The 17,323-nt window shown below is 35.7% G+C and overlaps 1 protein-coding gene across 2 annotated transcripts in view; it reads right to left on the minus strand.

Annotated features, from left to right (window-relative positions):
* eya2 (EYA transcriptional coactivator and phosphatase 2) overlaps nt 1-17,323 on the minus strand; it is a 42,134-nt gene that overhangs the window by 22,765 nt on the left and 2,046 nt on the right. For both annotated transcript variants that reach the window (XM_051897782.1, XM_051897781.1), the window contains exons 2-3: nt 1,578-1,631; nt 1,428-1,468 (exon numbers count right to left, since the gene is read on the minus strand). The gene's annotated coding sequence lies outside the window, so the exon portion shown is untranslated. The remainder of the gene's footprint in view (nt 1-1,427; nt 1,469-1,577; nt 1,632-17,323) is intronic.

Genomic DNA, 17,323 nt, shown 5'->3' on the forward strand with positions numbered 1-17,323 from the left:
AATCGTTAAAGAATCTAAATCATTAAGTAGAATCCAATTCAAGAGCAACTGACTCGTATCGTATGAGCAGGTTATTTTTAATGAATCAGACGTATTGGTCTCAAACTCATGAGTTATAAATTCATTAAAAAGTACTAAAAGAATCATTAATGGAATCCAATCTGTGAACGCATGACTGTTATGCAAACAAATGAATCATATGAGCCAATTTGAGGCTGATTCATGATCAATTAATCAAAAAGAACCACTTCATGAGAGTCATTTGTTTATGAATCAAACTACACTGGTTGTGCGGTCTGTTCAAATCCGTCTCAAAAGTTTGCTATCAATTCTTCAAAAGTACTAAACAATTCATTAATGCAATCGTTAAAGAATCTAAATCATTAAGTGGAATCCACTTCAGGAGAATTGACTCATATGAGCAGGTTATTTTTAATGAATCAGATGTATGAATTGGTCTCAAACTCAGTTATCAATTCATTAAAAAGTACTAAAAGAATCAATAATGGAATCCAATCTGTGAATGCATGGCTCTTATGCAAACAAATGAATCATATGAGCCGATTTGAGGCTGATTCATGATCAATTAATAAAAAAAGAACCGCTTCGAGAGTCATTTGTTTATGAATCGGACTACACTGGTTGTGCGGTCTGTTCAAATCCGTCTCAAAAGTTTGCTATCAATTCTTCAAAAGTACTAAACAAATCATTAATTCAATCGTTAAAGAATCTGAATCATTAAGTGGAATCCAATTCAAGAGAACTGAATCGTATGAGCAGGTTATTTTTAATGAATCAGACGTATGAATTGGTCTCAAACTCATGAGTTATTAATTCAATAAAAAGTACTAAAAGAATCATAAATCGAATCATTAGGGAATCCAAACCATTAAATGAATCCAATTCAGGAACGAATGACTCTTATACGCTGGTTCTTTTTAATGAATTGAACAAACGAATCAGTCTCAAACTCAGTTATTTTTCCCTCATTGTGGAACTGGAATCATTAAGTGGATTTAGAAATAAACAAACGTTAAATTTCCTACAATTCTCGATTCTCATCTCTAATTGTACTGTTTAAGACAAGGGTTTTATGTACGTCTGTCTACATCGATAAACTAAAATTCACTAGCAAAATTCTCCACATATCAAAAGTAAAACTATATTTCATTTGGCACCTTGAAGTGAATGTTTTGCAATGGATTTGTACAGACATTTGTTCTTCTCATGAAAAAAAAAACGCAAATGGGGTTAGACAAATTCAAGTTTAAAACTGTTATTTTATACAGTTTTGCTTCTAGAGTAAATGCATCTTGAGGATGATGATGACTTTTTATTGGATAAAACAAGAAAACTTATTATTTTTGCAGTGTATAAGTGAAGCCCAGTGTCTTTACTAGAACAGCAGTGTACGTAATATCACTCACATGGCCTGAAATTGTTGCCCGATGTGAAGATCGAGTGGCTCCTGCATGTGAACAAAAGAAACATATTAAACATTTTATATCCGAGTCAGCATGAACGCACTAGAGGAAGTTCATTAAATCCAAACTGTAAAGTGTGAAGTTCATCCAGACCTGTCTCTGTCTGTCGTTGTACTTCCGCCTGCACACGTTCAGCTGTCAGCTCTCCTGAAAAATGACAGACCTGTTTGTTAGGAATACGTGACCTAAAAAGCACATCGGGCTTCGGTCCAACAGCACGCATCTCGAAAGTAAAATATGAAGAAGTACCCAGAACATAAAAACGCACAAAGCGCAATTCATGTCTAATCGTGCCTTACATGGGGGAAAAAAAAGGTATACGGACAGTATTTCTCAATGACGAGGCACCTGCGGTTTCCAAAAACACACATAATTAGAATTGTGAGATACAGACAACAGTGAAACGCTTGTTTGTTTAAACCGGCTCGGTAGGACTGTGTTCCTGGAACAGAACAATGCCTAACCTGCTTTTTGAACCTGGCATAATTTGGCATAGTAAACCGCAGGCAGCAGTTCAGGACGGGGGGAAAGCGGTGGTTGTTCTTGCACCTGAAATGTAAGAAATGCAACTGTCCCTGTTCTGAGCTGGTGGTGTCAAGGTGCGGTAAACGCATGTGGGTAGTTTGCATGAATACAAATGAGAGAAGATACGGGTGAAACACCACCAATAACCTTGTTTGTTGACCTTTTTTTTGCAAACCCAGATGAATTTTATTGCGCAGAGGTTCATTTAAGTTTCAACTGTGTCATCTAAAGTCACCTTTAGTCATACAGCACTTTCCAAGTGGAAAAAAAAATACTAAGATAGCATGAAATAAATACATTTCAAATATAAGTATACTACTAATGCATTTACATATTTAAGTATATAATAAAAATACCGTGCAATTAGTATACTAAACTGGTATACTTAAAGTATACCAAAATTGGAAAATTGCTAAATTGGAACATCTTGGCCAGGTCACTTCTGTAAAAGAGATTTTTAATCTCAGAAAGTTTTATCTGGTTAAATAAAGGGTTAAGAAAGAAAAGAAAAGAAAGAACAACTAATTTTGTACATAATGTGCTTTAATTGTGCAGAAGTATTGCTGAGATCTAACTAAAGATATACTGAAGTATTGTTGATGGTGCTAAAGTGGAACTATTGCAAGAATACTTTTAAATATTTTGCATTTAAAGACTGATATTATTTAAATATCATACAATCCTTATCAATATTGACATTAAAACACATTTTAGGCTTAATATTAGGAAATGTGCACACAAGTAGTACTTCAAATAAAGCTTAATTATAATTTTTATACCAGTAAGTCTCACAAGATATGTCAGAGTAAATACGTTAATATATTTGATCTAAGTATGAAATAAATGTATTTTAAATATATTACTTTTTACTAGGGTTTATACACAAAAAAATGCTGGGTTAAAAATGGACAAACCCAGTGATTGGGTTGTTTTGACCCAGTGGTTGGGTTAAATGTTTGTCCAACGTGCTCTGCAGTTTTATTTAACTCAACTATAGTTTAAAAATGACTATATGTCTGGCTTAAAATGAACCCAAAATAGGTTGGAAATTAAAAATCAACACATAATTACTAGAGGCAGAAATAATAATCAAAAGGTGAATATTTAAGCAATTTAATAAATGTTTATTGTTTAATTATTAATCATTAAACTTATTAATAAATGTTCATTTCCAACATATTTTGGGTTCATTTTAAGCAAGCAATACAGTCATTTTTGAACAATAGTTGAGTTAAATAAAACTACCCAGCAGGTTGGGCAAACATTTAACCCAACTGCTGGGTTAAAACAACCCAATTGCCTGGTTTGTCCATTTTCAACCCAATTTGGGTTGTTTTTAATTCAGTTCATTCGTTGATTCAGTTCAGTTCAATAACTGAAACAAGTTCAGCTATAAGCAGCTCTAAAGAAGACAATAGTGTCATTATTCAGCTCAGTTTAGTTTAGTGTAGTCTTTATCTCAGACACAAACAGACAGAGCTATAAAATCATTGTGGATTGTAGCTCAGATCATTTCTTGAGGAATGTTTGAGTTTGCACTGAGACTTTTGATTGCGATATGACTCCAACTTCCCATTGGAAACGTGTCAAGACAGAAAACCGTGCTTGTATTTGAGTAAAGTCTGTATTTGTTCTCTTGCTGCTATCTAGATCTTATTTGCTTAATGTTTGAGAAAAATACTGCACTATTAGAATAAATATGTCATGACGCCAAGACCCGGTCCACATCTTAGTCTTAGACATGCGCTTGCCGTAAGGTCGCTTCTGATAAAATAGAAGCACAAAGATGTCGTCTTCCTCTAAACTTCTCCCTCAGGGCTCCTCCATCTGTCGGCCGCTGATGTGAGCAGCTGCTGTCAGGAGCAAAGATGGAAAGGAAGGGGAGCAAAAAGGTGAAATGAGACCTAAAACGAGAGCTTTCATACAGTCACGCAAGAGTGGGCATGTACATGTGTGATTTACATCACAGATCGCGACATGTCAGATCTTTTTTAATTAATCTGACAGTTCAGACAGCAGCGAGGTGAGCGGTGTTTTGGCGGCTGCGGTCGGGGCGGCACCCAGAAAATGTTTAAAACAAACAAAGACAATGTCTCGCTACAGCTCACTCTGTTTTCTCAGTAAACAGTTGCGACACTACTGTACGCCGTATTTAAGATTGAAGAAAACATATCATGTGACTGTTATAACGACAGCTAAGCTGCAATAATTCCATCACTTGACGTGTTAAAGGTGAAACTTTTTCCAAAGAAATGGTTGGCATGAATGATCATGTGATGGTATTTGAATGTTTTTTAATGGATGCTAATGAGCCAATCTAAAAAAGCAGATATAACACCAATATATGCATACCACAAATGAGATGCATGCAAACTTGGTGAATGGCCATGGTTATCAGCCTGATCAATCCAAAATGTTCAAATATTAAGCAATTGTGTTTTTCCACAAATGCATCATAAACCAAACAGTTTCCACCAACAGTATAAAGTCTAAGACCACTATTGAATCGGCCGGGAAGACAATAAAAATTGAAAGATTTAAAGTGCACGTTTAATGTTTTTAAAGCTATTAGCAGGGCATTGTCCATTTTATACCAATGGTTTTCTGTTTTTATATTCTATGTTTAGATAAGATTTCACTGTAGGTTCTCACATATATAGTGATTATATGGAAGCATGAACAAGATTTGAGAGCTAATCGTACTTGGAAAATAGTGCACAAGTCATATTGACAGCTTTTGAGATTTTTTTTATGATTGTTTTTTTTTTTTGTTGTTCTTTTTTTTTTACTACAATTGTAATTTGTACAGAAGACAGCAGCCTAAACCTTGTTATGTAAAACTAAAACTAATGAAAATTGTTTTCATTAATTGAAATGATATTAGATGAAAAAATTTCAACAACAACAAAAAAGAAACTTAAAAATAAGAAATTTCACCTTGACAACTAACAAAAATATAATAAGTCAAAGTACTAAAACTGGAATAAAAATAAAGTTACACACACACACACACACACACACACACACACACACATATATATATTTGAGATATATCGGCCAATAATCAGTATAAAAACAGCTGATAGTCAGGGCCGATATATCCTGTCAATCAAAAGAGGTCAGGAAAATGCAATGAATTTGTACTTTGTGTAAAGAAAATGTAATGATATGAATTAATAACATTCAGAAAGTTAAGAAATATTAATTAAATCTTCATAATTTAGTTAATGTGTGTTAATATTAATTTGAGTAATGTGTTTTTGTTTATAACTGATACCAATTACTCTGAAAATTACTTCTACAATTACTTCTTTCTAAATATAATAATTAAAAATATAATGATTAATTATATAATGATAAATTCATTAATTATATACAATTTAAAAGAGGATATAAAAGGCAGAACCCCCAAACTATCGTTATCAATATCGGCAGATATCACTCTGAATAATTGGCTATCGTTATCGGTGGAGAAATTTCATATCGGTGCATCTCTAATATATGTATCATAAAAAAAATGACAAAAGCACAACAAATTACTAAAACTTGAAAACTGAAAATTTAAAAATAAAAGATAATTCAAAATACTACTTAATATTATAATAGTATATAAATACTAAAATAGTGCAAATATTATGGTAAATAACTAATTTTGTGTCTCACGAAAACAACATGATTTTCCAACAACAACATGAGGGTAAGTAGATGATTTCTCTTTCTGAGAGCAGCCTTTGAGATCCCTTTAATTTGATATAAACATGCTCTCACACATTTCTGCTTGTTTTCAGAAAACAGAAAGAGCTGTTTGGAGGTCAGAGATGCAGCGATTCACACTGATGGTTTTATCACACCTGCTGACGCACCACTCCTAACAAAATGTTTCCCAAGAAAACAAACGTGGCTAGAGAGAGAGAGAGACGGCTGACACGGGCCGCCTAGTGGAATCCTGACTTCCTCCCAGAGTTCCTGTGATGCGCAGTGTGTTTCCTGGTATGAGCTTGTCCCGGAGTGAGAGGGCATGGGAAAGAACGCTCTACCCCCTTTCACAGTGGTAAGCTGAGCTAAAACAAACCCCGGACGGGGCACGGCCGGTCCACAGCGCTTCACCTGGCCTCGCCGCTGTTCTGCTAGCGTTGGCGTCTTTCACGGCTATCGTATTCCACACAACGCCTTACATCATACATCACCATGCGCTGTCACGTGTATATCGCTTTTTACCCAGCATGAACGTGGTAAACCAGTTTACCCAGCACTAAACCAGTTGAGGAACACAAGATGAAGCTCTCAACGGTGGCTGCCCACTTTTTCAGCGGCCTTAGTTCCGGAAGTATTTTTCCCAAGTCTTTGTGAAAGAGTTATAAGCCATGAACCAAGCCAACCAAGTGAAACACAGAAAAGTATTAAATTCATACAAAAAGACAAAGGTACTAGACTCTGTAAGTCCTTAACAACTTTAATGAGGGAAAGAACTACAATCCCATGAAGCATTGCAAATGACAATCTAATTAAAAATGAGGGGGGAAAATAAAACTATTGCATATAAATAAAGGAGATATATATATATATATATATATATGAGAGAGAGAGAGAGAGAGAGAGGGAGAGAGAGAGAGATATTATATATTAACATTGAAATAAAGATTGAAAAATAAATATAATTCTAATAAATTTTAGAAGAAGCTTAAATGAAAATGAGAAATGTTGCCTTGGCAAATTTAATAAAATAATTTTAAGTTGAAGCACTAAAATGAAAAGCTAAGAATGAAATAAAAATAAAGATAAATAAATATTTTTTTAAAAAAACTACTAAGAATAACAAAAGCACAATTACTAAAACTTATACTGAAAATATAAAAATAAAAGCAATTCAAAATATTAATAAATACTATAATAGAATACAAATAATACTAAAATAATACTGGTGTCAACATAATGCTAAATTGCTTTGTGTCTCAGAAAAAAACAACACGATTGTAAAAAATATTTTCATTATTTGTTATCACAACATTTTTTCTTTTGTCAAATCAACTTAAATAATTAATGTCGTTCAGATAACATAATAATTTGAGTTTCTGTTGATTGAACCAATCACCTTCATTGTATTAACTCAAATTCTCTGCGATTCTCTGATTGGTGGAGATTTCTCTGTTGAATCATGGGTAATGTAGTTATCCACCAGGAATCTTGCTGTTAAACACTATTATTTTAGAAATAAGTTGAAATAGGGGCTGATGACTAACAAAAGCATTTATATCTGTTTCTATCGGAAGGTTTTAGCATGGATAATGGATACGACAATGTTAATATATTTGGTCTTGGCGGAACAGATCTTCTACGCTGCTACTGCTGAGCAAGTACAGGAACTTGCTACTGCAATACATACGCTGATTCGCTGCTGTGAGTATGTAAGACATACTGCTGCTGCACAAATGGCATATATCAATTACCCATAGCAGATCTATACAGGTGGAGCTAGGGAAGATTTTAGATTTTAGACGAACTCTGAAAGCACGCTGCAAACTGCTATAGTGAATGGTAACCAGCCATTTAAATGTTGAGCAGCAATCTCATTGGCTGCAGATGCGACATGAACCAATCAGCTTGTGTCAAGTATTTAACGCCGTAAATATCATCAGCTTGCATTAAGGACCCATCAGCCTGTGCCATCTAGAGTTTCATGACAGAACTAGACATATATCAGCGATTAACAGCCTCGTAGCTCATAGTAGGTCTGTCTTTAAAGGTTAAAATCAATTTCCCTGTTGAGAAAATGAATGGAGTTTTTACTTCCAGAACCCGACTGTTGCTATATACCCTGCATGTCCTGACAGGAGCATTATGACCGGGTTAAGAGAGCAGGTTGGCTGTCTTTGAAACAAATCATGAGCCGTAGCTTTGCCATATGGCTGTCTGATCTATAGCGAGCTCTCCAACCTGAACGGTCATCTAAACCATTCAATCAAAGCCACCAAACTGCTCTCTGGCCGCTAGCTGAGGGCTATATCCCATATGGCGTTGTACGCCGGACGCGGGTGACCGCTGCACCGCCTGAAGGGAAACCGCGAGACTCTGTGACCTCGCTACAACAATGCAGCACTTCTGCAGCCCTCGTATTTCCACCGTGACTCCAGACAGACCGTGAGCAGCCATCTGCCCTTTAATTTCCTCTAAACTCACACGGGGGTTTCTCTGAGGGATCAATGGGGCAGGTATTCGAGCTACAAAAATGAGAACTGGTTGAATATGGACCCTTTTCACCTTTATAGGGTTCTCAGAAGCCGTCATAGTTGGGTAAACTTCTATAGTGGTGACTGGAAAGTACAATAGATATCATTTTTGCATTCCCATTTGCTCCAGTAGCAAAAGAAAAAATCCATGATAGTGTTTCTGACTTTACAAAAGAGAGAAAGATAGTAAATTTGCCATCACGTCCTTAGCCCTTGTATTAGAAACACACGAACAGCAACGTTAGTTGTCTGTAATTTAATATTATTTTATTGTTTATTTAACAGGGACAATACAGAATAACGTTACTGCACAGTATTGAGCAGCAGATGCTCTATATATACAGTATGCTTTGCAGGAATTGTCCTTATATAAATGTACATTAAATGAAAATAGAAATTATTTTCAGTTAGATTTACAATGTCATGAACTGTGGAAACACGCTATCACAGTATATGAAAAGGGTTCATTGTTTAGTTTCAATGTTTCATTGCACAGCAAGCCATTTCATTTAAGACAATCTTCCACATTTTTTTGTTGAAAGATTTAAGTAATCTGTAATTTTTGCCATTCTTTCTTGTGTCCCAGTTTACTATGAAGTCGCAATTCTGACTTTTTTTCTTGCAATTGCGAGATTTTATCATGCAATTCTTTATATAATTCTTAATACTTTATAACTCACAATTCTGACTTTTTTTCTCAGAATTGCAAGATATAAACTTGCAATTGCGTCTTATAAAGTCAGAAATTATATCGCAATTCTGATTTTATATTATGCAATTCTGACTTTATAACTCAATTCTGAATTTATATCTCGCAATTCTGACTTTATAACTCAATTCTGACTTTATAACACGCAATTCTGACTTTATATCTCACAATTCTGACTTTATAACTCAATTCTGAATTTATATCTCGCAATTCTGACTTTATAACTCAATTCTGACTTTATAACACGCAATTCTGACTTTATATCTCACAATTCTGACTTTATAACTCAATTCTGATTTTATATCACACAATTCTGACTTTATATCTCACAATTCTGACTTTATAACTCGCAATTCTGACTTTATCTTGCAATTCTGACTTCATAACTCGCAATTCTGAGAAAAAAAAAGTCAGAATTGTGAGATGTGTAATTGCGAGAAAAAAAGTCGCAATTACCTCTTTAATTTTTTATTTCATGGCGGACACAAGCTTCCATACTTTTCTGCTGAGTGGCAAAGAGTTTACTTGCGAATATTTTGCAGATCAAAAAGTTTTAATCTCAGTGTCTGAGCTCAACAGTTGCTGATAAATGCCTTGATAACACAAAGTGCTGTAAATGCAGTGGAAACAGACCAACATCTTACATTCATCAGCAACTACTGAACTCTTGTGTTTTTGCAGATCCTTGCAATGCAACAACTGAAATCAGCTTATTCGCAGGGAATACTCTAGAAGATGTAATGGTCGTTGAGATCTCATTGTAGTTCAATGATGCATTTGACATTAGGTAAATATGCTTATCCAAGCATCAAACTAACTTTAGCTTGCTCGTACTGTATTGTCTTGAACCCGAGGGCTCTTGCTGTGCACATTTTGGGAGTATTTCAATTGATGCACTCACTGGTGTTTTTCATCTGAAACGCACACACAAACCGAGCAGCCCGTCTACGGCCACTTGCCTTTGGGGCTCAAGCCTGTCTGCAGCCTTTGAACTCAGACTCTCGTAAATAAAGCCGGCCGGCCACACGCGTCTGCTCTTTAGCTCGCTAATGGAGCGATGGGGGGGATATAACAGCCTAGTAATGGTCTCTTGAGATGCGGCGGCGCTTACATCACTGTCCAGGGATTTCATCAATGCTGGAGTGCAGCAGAGCATGGGAACCCTGATAAGTGTTGCACGGACACAATGAAGACATATGCGCAATGATGTAATGTGCGATATAGAGGTGAGCAGCCAAATTCATGATAATGAATCACGATAGATATAGTTATTTTTGCCGGGAATTAAAAATTTGTTACATAACCATGCGATAAGCCCATATTTTTGGAAAATCTAGTGTATTAAAAACTTTATAAATAAAAGGCACTTTGATTATTTTCTCTTTTTATTTGGAATTTGATGGACGCAAACCAAAAGATAAGATTATTCTGAACAAATGAAGTCAGTGCAAAAACAGCTTCATGTTATGTAACACAAAATGTGACTCTAAAAACAGTCAAACTAATATTATAAAGCATTTTTTCCCCGGTTTACTCCTAAATATATCTACCACTGTATAGCAATATCTAACCATCACTCTATGTTCAAACTGAAACATTTGCAAATCATTTCATTCTTTGTTCAAAAACATTTTTTCCTCATTGAGTGGGAAAAGTTGCATGCTTGCTTATTTTTTTGCATACTTTCCAAGTTCCTCGTTCATGACAATACTTGTTGTCCAGAAAATACAGCAAAGAAAAGTGTAAAATAGATTAGCATGCACAAAATACAGTGTGGAAAGTCCATATTTACAGATTTTTTATCGTTGTTGTACAATTCTGCATTCAAACTGAATCATTTTCTAAACATTTTATTCTTTTTCTCTTGGCTTCAGCCAGAAACATGACAATGCTTGTTGTCCAGAAAATACCACAAAGAAAAGTGTAAAATGGATTAGCGTTCGGAATGGCCTTCTCTCTGAGTAACACCAAGCTATCAGTTTCCCATTCTGCAGATAGACTTTTAATTTATTGGCTTCTGTTATTAAAAAGCCCGGCCCGAGCTCGGCCGCATGTTCCTGGCCACCATGTTTGTGTGTAACACTAACCGCCTGCCATGGTGGGCTCTGCTTTCCACATGACAGCCTCCAAGAGGAGAAAGCCACCTTTCATGCCAGCTTGTATGGAAGGATCGCCTCTCCCACCCAAAAACCCCCGACTTATGTGTAATCGACCCCCTTCGTTCAGACATTCGCCCCATCGGTTCGCAATTTCTCATCCTACCCATCCCCCCCATCTCTACTGCCGCCACCCTCCAGGTCTGCTGGACCCTTCACCCCTGGAGCGCTGCCCCGAGACGTGGGTCATGGATGGGGACAGCTGGTGGACCTCCCAGAATCCGTCTTATGAGGGACCCGGTCAGACGGCACTCTGTTCCCAGGTAACACATCTGGCCGGTTGTAGTGTGGAGGCTCAGACTGCATTAAAACGGCTGCGTGTTTTCAGTGCATGCAAATCACATGCAACGAAAGAACACCACAATTATTCTTGGATAACATTTCACTGACTACACTTGTGAAAAAGAAGTGTGCTTAATTGTATTCAATGTGCACTTGTAGTTTACTTTAAATGTTAAAAGTATACATTTAAAAAAAAAAAAAACTACTCGTAGATAATATTAATAAAAAAATAAAAGGTGTGTACTTAAAGAGAGTACACTTTGTAATTATGTCATTAAAGTTGTAAATCATATTTTAATAATCTTTTGTCATGCTTTAATGAAGTACACATATTTTGATGTTAATTAACATACTAAAGCACATGTAAAGTACTTGATTATAATTTTAATTGTAGTGTTTACAATTAATAACATTTAAAGTTGAAACATTTTAAATGTACTAAATTGCAACTTCGTCATTCATCATCATACAAATATATTTAAATACATGACATGCAATGTCTCAGTAGAAATGCTATATTTCAGTTTACCAAAAATGCTTGTCAGTACATTTAGTAGTATACTTTAAGTATATTAAAAATTACATTAGAAGTAATTATGAAATTCCATATAAAGATGCACTCTTAAGTTCAACTAATTGCATTTAATAGAAATTTAAACTGTAATGCATTTTCATTTAAAAATAACATTCATTTAAGTATCCGAAAACATTACATTCAGTTTGCTCTTAAGTATATATATATATATATATATATATATATATATATATATATATATTAAAGTATACTAAAGTGTAATTCTTTTTCACAAGGGTATAATTCTATTTCAGGCTTGAACATATGCTTTTTATTCAGTGTCAAAGCGTCTATATATATATATATATATATATATATATATATATATAAAAAATGACCCGTCACGTTATTGACCCATATATATATATATATATATATATATATATATATATATATATGCGTCAATGACGTGACAGGTCTTTTTTTTTTTTTTGTCCAAAGGCCTTAATAATAATAAAAAACAAATATATGACATCCAAAGTATGTAAAGTAGTACAACTAAATCTTTTTTTTCTTGAATCCAAAAGGTTTTAATTATATTTTGCTACATATAAAGGTATTTTAAAGATTTTGAAGAGTCAAAAGGTCATTCGGTTTAACCGTCCGAAGGCCAATACAGCCATTTCATTTGTGATTAAAATATCTTAAAATGTAATAAATGTATATATTTTTTATTCTGGCATGATTTTATAACATCATATATCAACATAGTGCAAAATGGTATTAAAATTATGTGTAGAAGTCGTTGCTTTGTTATGAGAAAGAATGTCCGGAAAAATGAATTTCATTGATGTCATTTGGAGTAACCAATATAAAGGGACCATTTTGGATCAAGTCATGCGGTCAATATCATGTGACAGGATGTGACATCATTCAGACACCTGCAAAGAACCACATGGTCATGAAGTAAATTAACTAACTCTCTTTTAACTATTTGAATAATTCATGTTTTCACTTGCTCATACGCATGTCTCGAAACATCAGGTAATTTGGTACAACCGCTATAAAACATGGAAAATGTTGTAATATTTTAAAAACTTGTACTAAATATATAATGTTTGATTGTCCTTTAGCTAGATATCAGCCTGTTAGCATTGTTTGAAAATATCGTCATTTGGTATAACCAAAAGTGTCATTCGGTAAAACCAAAATTTTGTATATATATGATGGATACTAGCCCAAGTCTCTATGATTTTCAGAGGTAAGTTTTATCATCCAATCATCAGTTTGAATGCTTAGAAAAGTACCAACACACCTCAAGTACATATAATGTAAGCTACAGGATGAGTTATTACAAAATGTTATACTTTGGTTTAGGGCTTTGTTCATATCACTAACCCTAAGTATATGCTATTCAATGGAGCTTAAGTTGTATTTATCCAAGAATATTCCTTTGAAACAGCTTCTTGTTTGACTTGGATTTAAAAACCTGAGCATTCTCATGACTTGCAAAACAGCCTGGCACCATCTACATAATGTATGCGCAACCCAGGAAGACTAAGTAGTTTATTCAGTTAGTAGTCTTGAACTTTTAACCTTGAGACACGGTAAGCTGCAAATGCTAACATCCACAGCTTACATTGTTGTGGACACTCGGTGAATGATATATGACTTCATCAAAGAAACCTGTTGAAAAATTTCCTGCTTATTTGCCCCGAGGCCGGTTAGCAAGTGTAAACGCGCCTGACATGCAGAGAGGAGGAACGTTTCAGCTTATTCAAGAGACCTAATTTGTTTAGATTGTATACGGTCCAAGTTTTTCAGTCGCCACTGTTGGAAATTGATTATGAGAGAGAAAATCTCTAAATCATTCACATGTTGATTGATGTGGTGTTACTCACTGGTGAGACTGTGGTGTTGAGTTTTGTTGTTCTAGACTGTCAACTGCTTGAGCTGTTAACGCAATTAGTGTCGTAAAAAAATTCCAATATAAGCATTATTTATATTAGGGCTGAAAGGTATAACAGTATTTGTGTGGTGTGATGGTAGAAACGTCCAAGTTCTGCATGGGTGCCATCAGCCAGTCGGCACTGTAATGACATTACTTTCATATCAGCCTTCATTTGTTGAATGAATAATGATATTTTTTTGGTTTGCATCCATCCAGTTCCAAATGAAGCACCTTTAAAGTATTTAATTCACTGCATCACAGCAGCTGGAACACCCACACACACACACATACACACACACACACACCCACACGTTTGTTTTTGTGAATTGTGGGGACATTCCACGGGCGTAATGGTTTTTATACTGTACAAACCGTATTTTCTATCGCCCTACACTACCCCTACCCCTAAACCTACCCATCACAGGAAACTGGCACATTTTTACTTTCTCAAAAAAACTTATTCTGTATGATTTATAAGCCTTTTGAAAAACGGGGACATGGGGTAATGTCCTCATAAGTCACCCTCTCCTTGTAATACCCATGTCATTATACAAATTTGTGTCCTGATATGTCACAAAAACACGTGCACACACACAGCACTTTGCTTTATGACTTCATGACAGTGATGTGATGCTCATGTCTGCCTGCAAGTGTGTGTGTGTGTGTGTGTGTCTGTCTGTCTGTGTGTCTCTAAGATATAAGATAAGGACTAAAGGTTGGCAATAGCTGAAGAACCAGCTGCTGTTTGGTGAAAGAATGAGACTATAGGGAAAAGGAGGGGTTTGGATGACTGTGTGTGTGTGTTAGATTGAAAGGGAACTGCAAACTATGTGTTGCTTCCTACTCACATTAACATACAACATCTCTCCATACACACAATATTTTGTCATTTCAAGCATCACTATTTCCGTTGCTTAGAATTTTGGTTAATGATATGAATAAACTAAATAATGTAGAAAAATCCCGAGTCATGTCTACAAACCAGAATATCAGAGAATTTTCACTTGGAGCAGTAAGCGTCCACCTAGAAACCATCCGGATCACCATAGCATCATGACAGTGGGTTTTGCACAGGCTGCTCACATTTACTTCAGAAAGTACAAAAATCGAGTTTGTATCTTCATGTTTCCTGCACCTTTTGACTTGTTGTTCATTATTACTAGACAACATATTTAAAAACAAACCATAATAATTTATAGTGATTTCTGAACATTCCAAACATTTAAATGAATCTGTAGAACAACTGTAAAATGCTCTGATATTTTAAGGTTCTCCATCATTGTGTGAACGATGTTCTGTACAGCCACATATGATGAAGAGTGATTAAACCTTCAGGAGTAACACAAATCACCCTAACCATTCGACATTTGACCACAACAGCTTCTTAGTTTTGGTTATAATCAAAGACGGTTAGTGCTACAGCGTCGTCTGATCAAAGCGAGGGTTTATGTGAAGTTCAGCTCACTGTCGTTGGGCCTCTGACCGTAACTCTTCTGCTAAAGAGTTCTTGTATACGCTTGACTAGAGTTTAAGCAACAATAGTAGTAATGCTTGTTGCTATTAGTATTAAAGGATTAGTTCACTTCAGAATTAAAATTTCCTGATAATTTACTCACCCCCATGTCATCCAAGATGTATATGTCTTTCTTTCTTCAGTCGAAAAGAAATTAAGGTTTTTGAGGAAAACATTCCAGGATTTTTCTCCATATAGTGGACTTCACTGGGGTTCAACGGGTTGAAGGTCCAAATGTCAGTTTCAGTGCAGCTTCAAAGAGCTCTACATGATCCCAGACGAGGAATAAGGGTCTTATCTAGTGAAACCATCGGCCATTTTCTAAAAAAAAAAAATATATATATATATATATACTTTTTAACCACAAATGCTCGTCTTGCACTGCTCTGAGATGCGCCACGCATTACGTAATCACGTTGAAAAGGTCACGTGTGACGTAGCCGGAAGTACCGAGCAAGTGTTTACAAAGCGAACGTGCAAAGACTAAGTCAAACGACCTTTACAAAAAAAGAGTAAAACAACGATGTCTGGCAATTTTGAAGTTGGAGGAGAAAATGAGATGGAGTTTTTTTTCCCTACTGCGGTACTTCTGCCTACGTCATGCGTGACCTTTCCAACATGATTATGTAATCACAGAGCTAGTGCAAGACAAGCATTTGTGGTTAAAAAGTATATCATTTTTTTTATTTTTTTTTAGAAAATGTCCGATCGTTTCTCTAGATAAGACCCTTATTCCTCGTCTGGGATCGTGTAGAGCCCTTTGAAGCTGCACTGAAACTGACATTTGGACCTTCAACCCAGTGAACCCCAGTGAAGTCCACTATATGGAGAAAAATCCTGGAATGTTTTCCTCAAAAACCTTCATTTCTTTTCGACTGAAGAAAGAAAGACATAAACATCTTGGATGACATGGGATGAGTGAATTATCAGGAAATTTTTATTCTGAAGTGAACTAATCCTTTAAGATTGTTGTATGATTAAAATTCATGTCTGTTTAATCCTGCTTCTTTTCCTATATTTGCATTATAGGTTTTGCTCTTCGTCTCTTTATCCTGAGGAGTGAAAATTTCCTGTAGCCTGAACCAAGAGCCACAGTCACGACCGTCTGATGATGTGGCAAACTGTGACAACGCTACCGGCCATATTCAGTTGCGCAAGACTCACGAGACTTCGGGAACACCTCTGTGGGCGCTAGCTAAATATTTTGCTCATTACGAGCGAGGTTATCTTCCATCTGGAAGCAAAGGATCGGTTGACAATTCAAAGCAGAAGCAGAGTTCAAGGCCTCCAGCCTCACCCTAAAACCGAGGGGTTAACGCCGGCCGGCCCATAATGAAACGAGCGCCGATAAACTCAGGAAGAGCCGTGCTTCCTATGAAAATATTTATCATTCCATAAAACCTTTGGCTACAGAGGACTTTAGGAATTAATTTGTGTTTTCTTAGGAGGGGGTGCTCAGGATGGGGAACTCGGGCCTCGCTTTCGACCAGGAATTGTACAGCTTATTCACAATTTATTAGAGTTAGTAATCAGAACCATGACGGGAAGAGAGGAAGAACGAGCTCAGAATGAGACCTGATGTTTTTATACACAGAAAACGAAAACTTGCCCCACTGCACATGACCTTTAATGCGTGTCTTTTCCAACAATATTGGCGTGGAAAAAAGAACTGGTGCTTTTTTTCAAACAATCTGTGATCATTTTCATTCGATTTAATTAATAATAATATCTGCATGTGCTGCTTGTTTCATGTCTTTCACTGCATGCGTGCACGTACTCAAAATCCACATCGTGATACTGACTCCATTTTTGAAGCATTGATTGAAAAGGGGTTCATTTTCACTCAGTCCATTTTTGGATCGGTTTGAATTTGGATCTTTTAGAGAGGAATCAAGTGTGAACAGATTAGAGGCAGCAGGAGACCAAATTGAATATGAGTAATTTAATAATGCGATGCCATTT

The sequence above is a fragment of the Ctenopharyngodon idella genome, chromosome 6 (genome assembly GCF_019924925.1).
Source record: "Ctenopharyngodon idella isolate HZGC_01 chromosome 6, HZGC01, whole genome shotgun sequence".
NCBI lineage: Eukaryota > Metazoa > Chordata > Actinopteri > Cypriniformes > Xenocyprididae > Ctenopharyngodon > Ctenopharyngodon idella.